The sequence below is a fragment of the Cynoglossus semilaevis genome, chromosome 17, assembly GCF_000523025.1.
Source record: "Cynoglossus semilaevis isolate Cse_v1.0 chromosome 17, Cse_v1.0, whole genome shotgun sequence".
Classification (NCBI taxonomy): domain Eukaryota; kingdom Metazoa; phylum Chordata; class Actinopteri; order Pleuronectiformes; family Cynoglossidae; genus Cynoglossus; species Cynoglossus semilaevis.
This window is the reverse complement of record NC_024323.1, coordinates 8,695,108-8,704,502: the sequence shown is the minus strand read 5'-3', so window position 1 is coordinate 8,704,502 and position 9,395 is coordinate 8,695,108. Positions and strand designations below refer to the sequence as shown.

Here is a 9,395-nt window from a genome sequence, read left to right as displayed (position 1 = left end):
ACATCGTTGGTCTAGTACGGTCAATACACATGTTGTAATTTATACATACTGGGAAAAAGATCCTCCGAGGAAAAAAAATTACCATCTCAATGTCCAACGTGTGGTTGTATGTATATATAAAATTATTTTCCCAGGAAATCTGCTTTAATTCCATTTGGATAAATACCGGGGGAGGGGTCTGCTCCTAGTCCTGCAGGAACCCCAAAGAATAAAAGACTGAAAAAAACACAAGTGTGAGAATGCAGTACAGAGATGTCCTTTGGCTTAGTGATTAAAACGTGATGGAGAGAGAAGCCTGTGCAGAAGGCGGGGATTTTTTTTTTTTTTTTCTCACTTAAAAACTGCTGTTTTCTTGGCTGTCACGGACTCTTAGTGATATCAACAAATCCCCTTCAGCCTGTATCAGTTTCTTTATAAAATTATGCATCAGAAATGTTATGTTCTGTTCGCTTCTTTGCGACTCTCTGACAGCTGTTTTTCAAATTAGGCACAGAGGAGTTAACCCGCCTTTCAGCCTCGATTTGTGCGAGAAAACACGTCGCCTGCACTGAATCAAGTACAATCAGTTTACCGTTAGTCATCTTCTGTAGGAGGAGAGACGTGTGGCATATACTAGATGGGTTTTTTTCTTACTTTTTACTTGGAATACTAAAAAATGCAATTTCTACAGAGGCAATAAACCTTAGATCTCAGACTAGATGGCATTTTTCACTGACCCACTTATTTCAATGTGTAATACCTACATTTAAATATCCAACAGCATCACACTCCAAAACAGTCCTGGGTCCTGGGTAAGTATGAGTAAGTATATGGATGGATGGATGGATGGATGGATGGGAGGTGGTTTAAGAAATCCTAAAATAAGTTTTTATTTCTTAAAGACTAAAATGCCAGAGCACTGACAGACAATCTTACATTTAAGTAAATTTAAGTCAATGGTTTTTGTTTTACTTTTGTTTTGTAATTCAAGTTTGAAATTAGCTGGAAGTTCTGGTCACGTTGCCTGTGTTAGAGATAAATGAAACTGTGTTTAACAAGATTCATTTTTTGTTCTTGATAAATTAAAGATAAGACTTTTTCTCCTCTTTTTTATGTCCTAAAAATTCCTTCTTTTGCAGCGCTGATTTAAGCTTCAATTGAATTACAAGAAAAAAACAAGTAAGTCTTGTATCAGGAGAAAACAAGTTGTATTTCTTCTTTCTAAATTGAACCCCATTATTGTCAAGTGGAGTGTGCATTAGAAAAACAATTTGAACAAAGTACAGCTAATGTTTTTTTGATAAACCTTTCAGGCTCAAATGGATTTGGAATGAACTCGTCAAACAACCTGTCGTGTTTGGACGTCAGCCTTTCTGTCCCAGACATCCAGACATTTTAGTATCGCAGAGGTAAGACTGTTGTACCTATTTAAAAACTTTTGTTCCCCCGATACAAGATCATTTTTGATGGAATTTTAAATCAGGTTTGCTTGTTTTTAGCAGGGCTGTTTTTGCACCATGTGAAATGTATTTACCTTTCAGGTAATGGGGCTTGTTATCAGACTATTATTTTTCACTTACTGTAGGAAGATAGATGACCGGTGTGGCATATGTCTGATTTACTGCTTTATGCCTATTGAGCTGAGGAGAGTCTAAAGGAAGTGTTTGTGGAAATGAGAATTAAAAAAATAAAAAAAAACCCTAGAAGTGATGCCGGGGGACAGGAGAGACAAATTAATCAGCTCAGGAGAGGAAACAGCTGCTTTATGACACTTTGTAATGCCACCTCCCTGAAGATCAAAGCGTCCGCCGATGCTAAATGAATACATTCATTCGAGCGCCGTTCTGTTCGCCATCGAACAGCATTTTCCAGAAGAGCAGGAAATCATGAATCTGACACTTCTTCATGCTGAGATTACAAAGCTGTGCCGAGTCACTCCTGGAATATTAAGTGTTTAACCTGAGCACAGTGAGTTCTAAATGCCTTGTCTGATCTTGTTGTGTGTTTCCAAGGAGGAGATGAGCTGTTCCTACAGGGACCGTTTACATCTATTCCAGGATTTTTCCTGCAGACGTAACTTTTTTAATAAATCTGAAAGACAGGCTGAGATATATAATTTTCTGCCTGCAAAGATGAGAGTCTAAATCTCTCTCGCTCAGCCTCTTAAATCACACACCTGTGTGGACTGCAAAATGAAGTCGTCGACTGTCTGTCCTCACGGGACGTAAATCTGTGATTGTGTTTAACTCCGGCTGCTCAGCTCTCTTTGACAAAACACAAATGTTCTTATTGGACAAATTAAACAGGGTGGCTGTAAAACCACCTGTGTGTGTATGTGTGTGAAGGCTAGGATTAGACTCCAGGGAATGCATTACTGCACTGTACTGTATGTCTATGTGGTGAAAGAGCAGTGTGTGTTAGTAAGCCCAGGTGGCGCTGCACTTTTGGGGACAGTGTTGTGGGAAAAATACTTTTCGTCTGGGGACATACTAAACCTCCAGGATTAGTATGATGTAGGTATGTGTAATGGCTAAAGTTAGCGTTAGCGGCTGTGGGTAACACTGTGTCTATATGGTGCCCACAAAACACAAACACCTGTTTGTGTGTGTGTACGCTGAATTTCATCACCATGTTTGATGGGAGATAATGTGCCAGATGCCTCGGCCTATAAAGTTCTGTCTTCTGCTAATGTGTCGACTGAACGTCCTCTAACTGTAAATGAAAAGACTGGAAACAGCCACAGTGGTAGTGGTTTTGGGTTTAAATCCCAGTTAGGATGACTTAATGAATCCATCCTTATATTGTCGTTCATGACCAGGTGTTACAGAAGGTATTTAACTGGAGAGGTGTTTGGACTTTGTAACTTTTTCTTTCCTAATTTACAGCCAGTTTTTTTTCTGTATATTTTTAGCTTGTTTTGTAATTTTTCCAGGCTATAAACTCAAACCCAAGATTCAAGTGGCATTTGTCGGGCTGCGCTGCACTTTTCTTCCCAGAAACCACTAAATCTCACTTTCTTAAAAGGGTGATGTGCCGGTGCCTGGAGGAGGCTGACAGGAGTTGGCTCTTAGAATGAAAAAAGTGTTACATTAAAATGAAATTAAGAGTCAGCCTTTTTATCTTGTGCTGTGTAGACATTGTTGTTATTGCCACAAGCTTCAAACAGGGATGTCAAAAGTCTCCCTTCTGCTGCAATTTAATTTGGATCACAAAATCCTTCTCTAAATATTATTATATTATATTATATTATTTAACCTTTGGCTAATTATCCTTTTTTAATTGTAGGCTTTTTTTAATCTTCTATAGGTTTGTCTGACACAACATGTGCATACTTTTGCTCTCAAAGGTAGACTTTGGCTAAGTGTTAGCTGTTATTGTCACATTTATTTCTCATTTCTCCCTACGTCTTAGCCAACCATTTGTAAATTAGCTCATTTCAAGGTACTTTTTCTATAATTCTTCAGAAACTTTATTTCGTGTTATCAAATCCAGCCTCTGAATCCACCTTATATTCTCCTGTGAGAGTGTATTTTCTTCCTACTGAGTTTCGTGTCATTGTGAAATGAAATGGAAAAAAGAAGTTGTTTGTTTTTGTATGTGGACCATGTTGAGCTGTCTTTCTGTCTATCGCCCAGGGTCAGCTGTAGGGTCAAGCTCTCTGACCTTCAGCTGATACCAGTACAAACCACAACAGCAGTGAACTACAAAAAGATTTTCTTTTGTACTGTAGTTAACAATATTTCAACCAGGGACTTTATAGATTTAAAATGTTTATTTTTATTATTAATAATAATAATAATAATAATAATAATAATGTAATTGAAACTGTTTCAGTCATAGGTTCTAATTTTTTTTACATGGACAGATTTCTTGAGCTCCTTCTCTTCCTAAATCAGAATTAAACACTGTCAGTCATTCCTTTAATATTTGATGTTGACTCCCAGTGTAGACTTCCATAGTCGGCCTGTAATAAACTAGACATGTGACCCTTCCAGATCCTGTTATCGCTCTGGAATCTAATCAGATGGTAGTGGCTCGCTCTTCCCCCCGAAGCAGTGAGGATAAGTGCATTATCCGGATCTTTCCACTGCTGCTAACAAACTCACCACCAGCCAACGTTTCCATCTCAGGAAATAAACCCGCTCCATTCAACCAATCCACAGAACTCAGACACACTCTCTCCCCCCAGTGTGATTAAGCCGTGCTCTCCACTGACATTAGCACATCATGTGATTTTTCATCAACAAAGGGATCTGTGGACGTAAATCCATTTTTATTCCTCTTTCAGTGTGTGTGTGTGTGTGTGTGTGTGTGTGTGTGTGTTTGGACATAAATCCACACACATTCTATTTATAGACCCCGTGTGGCTGCCTACAATTAATGAATATGAACTTCCTGTTCCCACTGGCTGGGTGTAAGCCCATCCTGCTCCAGATGAAACTACACACTGCTTTATTGCTGCTTAACTCAGACAGGAGGCTACAGGTTGGCCATGGCAGATGGTGGGATATGGCTAAGCATGCTCAGAGAATGGTTAAAAAAAGAAAACAATACTCTGACCCTCTGACACTGAGGCAGAGGCAGGGATCGTGAAGCATGAAGAATAACCATCTGTGTGCCTGAGAGGGCTGTGAGAGAAATCCATATGATATGATAAGTGCAAAAGAGCTGAGACTGACAAAGCTGCTGCTTAGATTAGATGTGACATGTTACCCATACACACACTCACACACACTCCCTGGCCACTTTATTAGGGCCATCCTGCCAGGAGAGTGTTAAAACCATTTTTTCTTATTTAGAATCACCTTTCATTTTTAGGAGTCTGTCTGTGTTCCCATATAAAATTACCTTTCATTTTTAGGAGTCTGTCTGTGTTTCTCATAAATATTTTCATCACGTGTTCTTCCACTTGCCTTAGAGCAAGAAGTCGACTGGTTCAGCGGTTTAAACCCCGATCCTTCTCTTTTGGGTTTTCATGTTCTCTCTAATGTGAACTCTGGTTTTTATCATGTGCTCTTAGAGCGTGGTTTTCTGCCACGGATAACTGGACAGTCTGGAAGAAAAATGAACATGATATAACTGGGCATCATCTGCAGATTTATCCCACAGTGTGATAAGAAATAAAACATATCCACCATCGACAGCCAGGACTGTGGATACTAGACTTCCACGATGCCCGCCGTGTGACCTTACCACCAAGAATGAAGACTTCTCACACCAGGAAATGTTTCCACAGAGTTCTACAGTCAACTGTGGGTGAGTACATGCAAACAGTGTTGCTATGTTCCTGTTGTTAGCCGACAGTCGTGGACGCCTGTCTTTTCCTGCGCTGCTTTAAGATTCACCATGCTGTGTTTAGAGATGCTCCTCTACATCTTCTAATGAGTGCTTATGTGAGTTAATGCTTCCTTTCTACTGCCTCAAACCAGTCTGGAAGTTCTGTTTTTTGCCCAGAGAACGGTTGCCATTTTCTGTGTACCACAGAGAGGAAAAATCCAAGTCATTCAACAGTTTTGGTGCCATCCCATCTGGTACAACACTGATGCCACTAGATTCAGATTCACAAAAATAATCTCTTTTTTAATATTTCCTATGCTCTGCTATTACTTTGAAAGGTCACCTTGACTATATCTACATGCCTACATAAACCCAGCATCTCCCCTGTGATTGGCTGATTACATCTGATTACATTGGCAGTATAAAAAGTGTGTATTTCTTTCTTTATTCAATATTATTTTATGAGAAAATTTAGTTGATCAAATGATTACAGAATTTGTTGTTGATGCAACTTTTTTTAATTAAAATTCACTGCAGATAGCAGATGTCACAGACAAGTAATCTGTAAGGTATTGGCAGAATTGAGCTGCTATTGATGTGCAGAGATGAGGAAGACTTTTTGAAGCTGGCACTGTTTCCTGCTCAGGAGCTTTTATTGTTCACCTGAGTTTCAGTGGACGTGATTGATTGCAACTCAAAGTTCAGGCTGACTTATTGTGCCAAAGGTCCCACCAGAGTTTCAAGGTTGTTCTGCGGGAAATTTTGCATAATTGATAGCAAGCTTGTCCCTGATAAGTCATTCTTTTTTAAGGCCAAAGACAGCTAAGGCCACCCTTTCTCCCTACTGATACCATTTTCACCTTTAAATGTAAGTCAGATGGGAAAAAAATAAAATATGAATTGTCCATTAACAAAGTTGGAGCTAAGACTGACAAGATCACAGTCTCATTTCCAGAACCTTGGAATAATTAATTATTCTGTTCTCATAAGACACTCCTACCAAATGACCAATGGATTTAATTTATGTTTATTTTTATCTTTTATATGTTTTTTTTTTATAATTTATGTGTATATTTGTCTTTTATATGATTTTTTTATTTGTGTGTTTAGTACAGTATAAGCTGGACATGTAGTTGAAAGATGTTTTATTTTGAAAAATGAACCAGATCCTCTTTAGGTATATTTCTTGAGCTGCGTCAGAACCAAAGCCTTTGGACAGAGGCCACAGAGAGGTGAAGAAGAAGGAGGAGGAGGAGGAGGAGGAAGAGAGGCTTCTGGCCTTCAAGTTAATAAATAAGTGAAGTTACATTCACGGACAGGTGAGTGAAATACTCTCCACATAATAATGTACTCTTAAACCTTTTTTAAAATTATTCCTTTTATAATCAGTTTTATTACATGAATCCTGTTTTTTTAACCACATGACAACTGGTCTGTAACAAAACGGTCTTCCCTCAGTGTTTCCCAAAGAGGCTGGCAGATCCTACAGTCTAGAGGCTAAGGAGCAACTGTGGTCGCAGGAAAGCAGGTGAATTTCTATTTTCACATTTTCTCTTTTATCCCCACAGTGGGGATATTACACTGGTTTGTTGTTTTATGTAATTTGTTCAACAGATATCACAGTTCTGTTGAAAGTTTTCAGTAGAATTTTGAACTGATACCTGTAAACATGTTGTAGTGTTTATCTACCAAAGGGGGCGCTGTAGAAAAAGTTTGGGAACAACTGTCCTAAATGAAATCTGACAAAAACCAAGCCAGTCAGGGTGAACTTATTTTTTTATTTCAGACTCATTTCAAGCTCTCATGTTTTTTTATATATATATATATTAAAGAAACGTCATCGAGCCTCTTTATAACATTGACAAGTCAGAAAATTTCCAATCTGACGACCTCTGATGTACAGATCACATAACTGTGGAGGATACTGTAGGATTTATGGATTAGAGCTCAGGCCAAAGGGCTCAAAGGAATGCAGAAGACTGCATTATCGCCCGAGTCTTCCACAGATCTAACCCGTGCCCCCTGAGGAGGTTTTCAAAGCCGCTGTAAATATGTATCTACTCAAAGGTGAGTTACACATCCATGTTTAATGAGCAACAGAGAAATGCACAGGCACGCACATAAATCATACTCCTCTATGCAGCATGTCTTTTCACTTCACTTCCAGGCCTTTGGTAACTGTCTTTACAAACCTTTGAACAGTAGAAAAGGCATAAATTCACATTTACAGTTTTTTTATTTGCCTCAGCTGACGTCTTCAAGGACCTTAACGCAGGCAGATGTGCTGATCTTATAAATATAAACATGGTCCATGACCTGTGGCTGATTGCAAGTAGAGAAAAAAAATGCAATTAATTAAATGTCAGCCTGATAATGAAATACAAACAGTTACACTTTTAACCCCATGGTCAAAAGGGAGTAGATTTGAATGGAATAGTTTTGTGTAATTGCCTCAGATATAAAGATGTAGATTCATCTATGTCTGTGATCACTTCGGCACTTGTTTTCAAAATGTTTTCTATAGGACCATTCGTCATACTTCGGCACTTGTAATTTTTTTTTTTTATAGGACCATTCGTCAAGACCTATTCTTAAAATAGACAGAATCTCTCTTCTGAAGATCTGGTTAAAGATGGGATGAAAGTCTGGTTTGTGGTCAGGTTTGGGTGGTTCTGGTTTTGTTGTACAAATAAAATACAACTCACTGCAAAGTAGCAGAAGCCTCCTCTCACATTAGTTTGTTAGCATGCGTGTTTGTTTTGCCTGTGCACTGAATCAAAGTGCTTTAAAGCTGCACCGTATGGCTGAATGTGACAGCTCTTGTCTCACTTAGACACAATTTGAGGAGGCAGCGGGTCTCAGCGCGACGCTTTTGCATCTTTAAGACGTGTGATGTGATCAAAACTGTCTCGATTCGACACAGAGCTCGGCATAAACACAATGATTATGGGATCAGTATTCAGGTTGATGAAAGCTGGCAGCAGGCGTTGGTGACATTAATGACAGTCTAGTGTATGTATCTCATACGGGGCTGAGGGCTGCTTTAAAGATCTTAGACACCTTACTCTGGGACTGACACCAACGTGTGTTTGTACCAAACTAACAGAGGGATCTGGTCCACATTTCCCTCAAAAGAAATTGTGCCTTACTAAAAGATAAATGTGAAACATATACACGGGGTCCTCAGTTTATGACGTCCTTGACTTACGGCATTTCGTGGTCTCCCATAGATTTAGTAAGAAATTCTTGTTCCATTATTCCAATGTACGTCATTAAAACTCGCCAACTAGTTTGCTGCGCTTCATTCACTGGCTAACTGATGAAAACATATTTAGACGTAGTAATAATAATAAGGATTATTGTTGGTCCTCAACTGGCTGTGAGAGAGGCTGGAGGCCTGGAGGAAAACCATGTGTTTTGATTTTAAAGGTGTCACTCCGGGTTCTTCTCATGAGTGGTGTCCCTGTCTGTGTCTTGAAGACCCTGCTCTTCAGAGAGCTCCTCCTGTCCTCACACCTTCCTATACTCCCCTTCCCCTTCGTCTGCACTCGTCTCCACTTCTGCAGCCTCACCCTTGGGAAGTCTCCCTTTTATAACCGGTGGTCTGCCTGATTGTTAATCCTCCTCTTCGAATAAAAGCGTCTTCTAAACTTCATGAATGCGAATTTCATGTAATTTTTTGTTGAAATAAGTCGCTCTGTGTTAGTTGTCATGTTTTGCATTAAAACATTTCTCATTTTCCTCATGTTCTGGGCGACATGAAAAATGCATGTGCAGGGAGCAGTGGGTGGATAAACAAAACACTGATAACAAGGGGAACATGGATGTTTGCTGCATGTGCTGGTTTTGTGGCGGCGTTTTTGTGGAGCGTTGACAACCCAATACGTGGCTCCTCCAATGACACGTGGCTCCTCACATCAAGTCTGTTATTAAATTTTCACACGCTGCTGACCACGCTATCATCAGCAGCAAACACCTACTGCTGTTCACCCTCGGGTTCCCAGGATTGTTTATTTATTACATTGTGTGTGTGTGTTTACAAGATGCCAGTAGAGGGAGATACAGTGAACTTATTAGCACACTAGCGTTAAAACTATTTCCATTTTCAAGGCCAAAGGTATTTTTCTGATTTATTCCCC

At 39.4% G+C, this 9,395-nt stretch overlaps 1 long non-coding RNA gene across 1 annotated transcript; it reads left to right on the top strand.

Moving 5' to 3' along the window:
• Positions 1–1,085: 1,085 nt before the first annotated feature.
• LOC112488432 (uncharacterized) lies at positions 1,086–5,229 on the top strand. Its single transcript, XR_003052466.1, has 3 exons — positions 1,086–1,158; positions 1,293–1,388; positions 5,000–5,229. It is a non-coding gene; the product is annotated as an uncharacterized LOC112488432 (long non-coding RNA).
• The last annotated feature ends 4,166 nt before the right edge of the window (positions 5,230–9,395 follow it).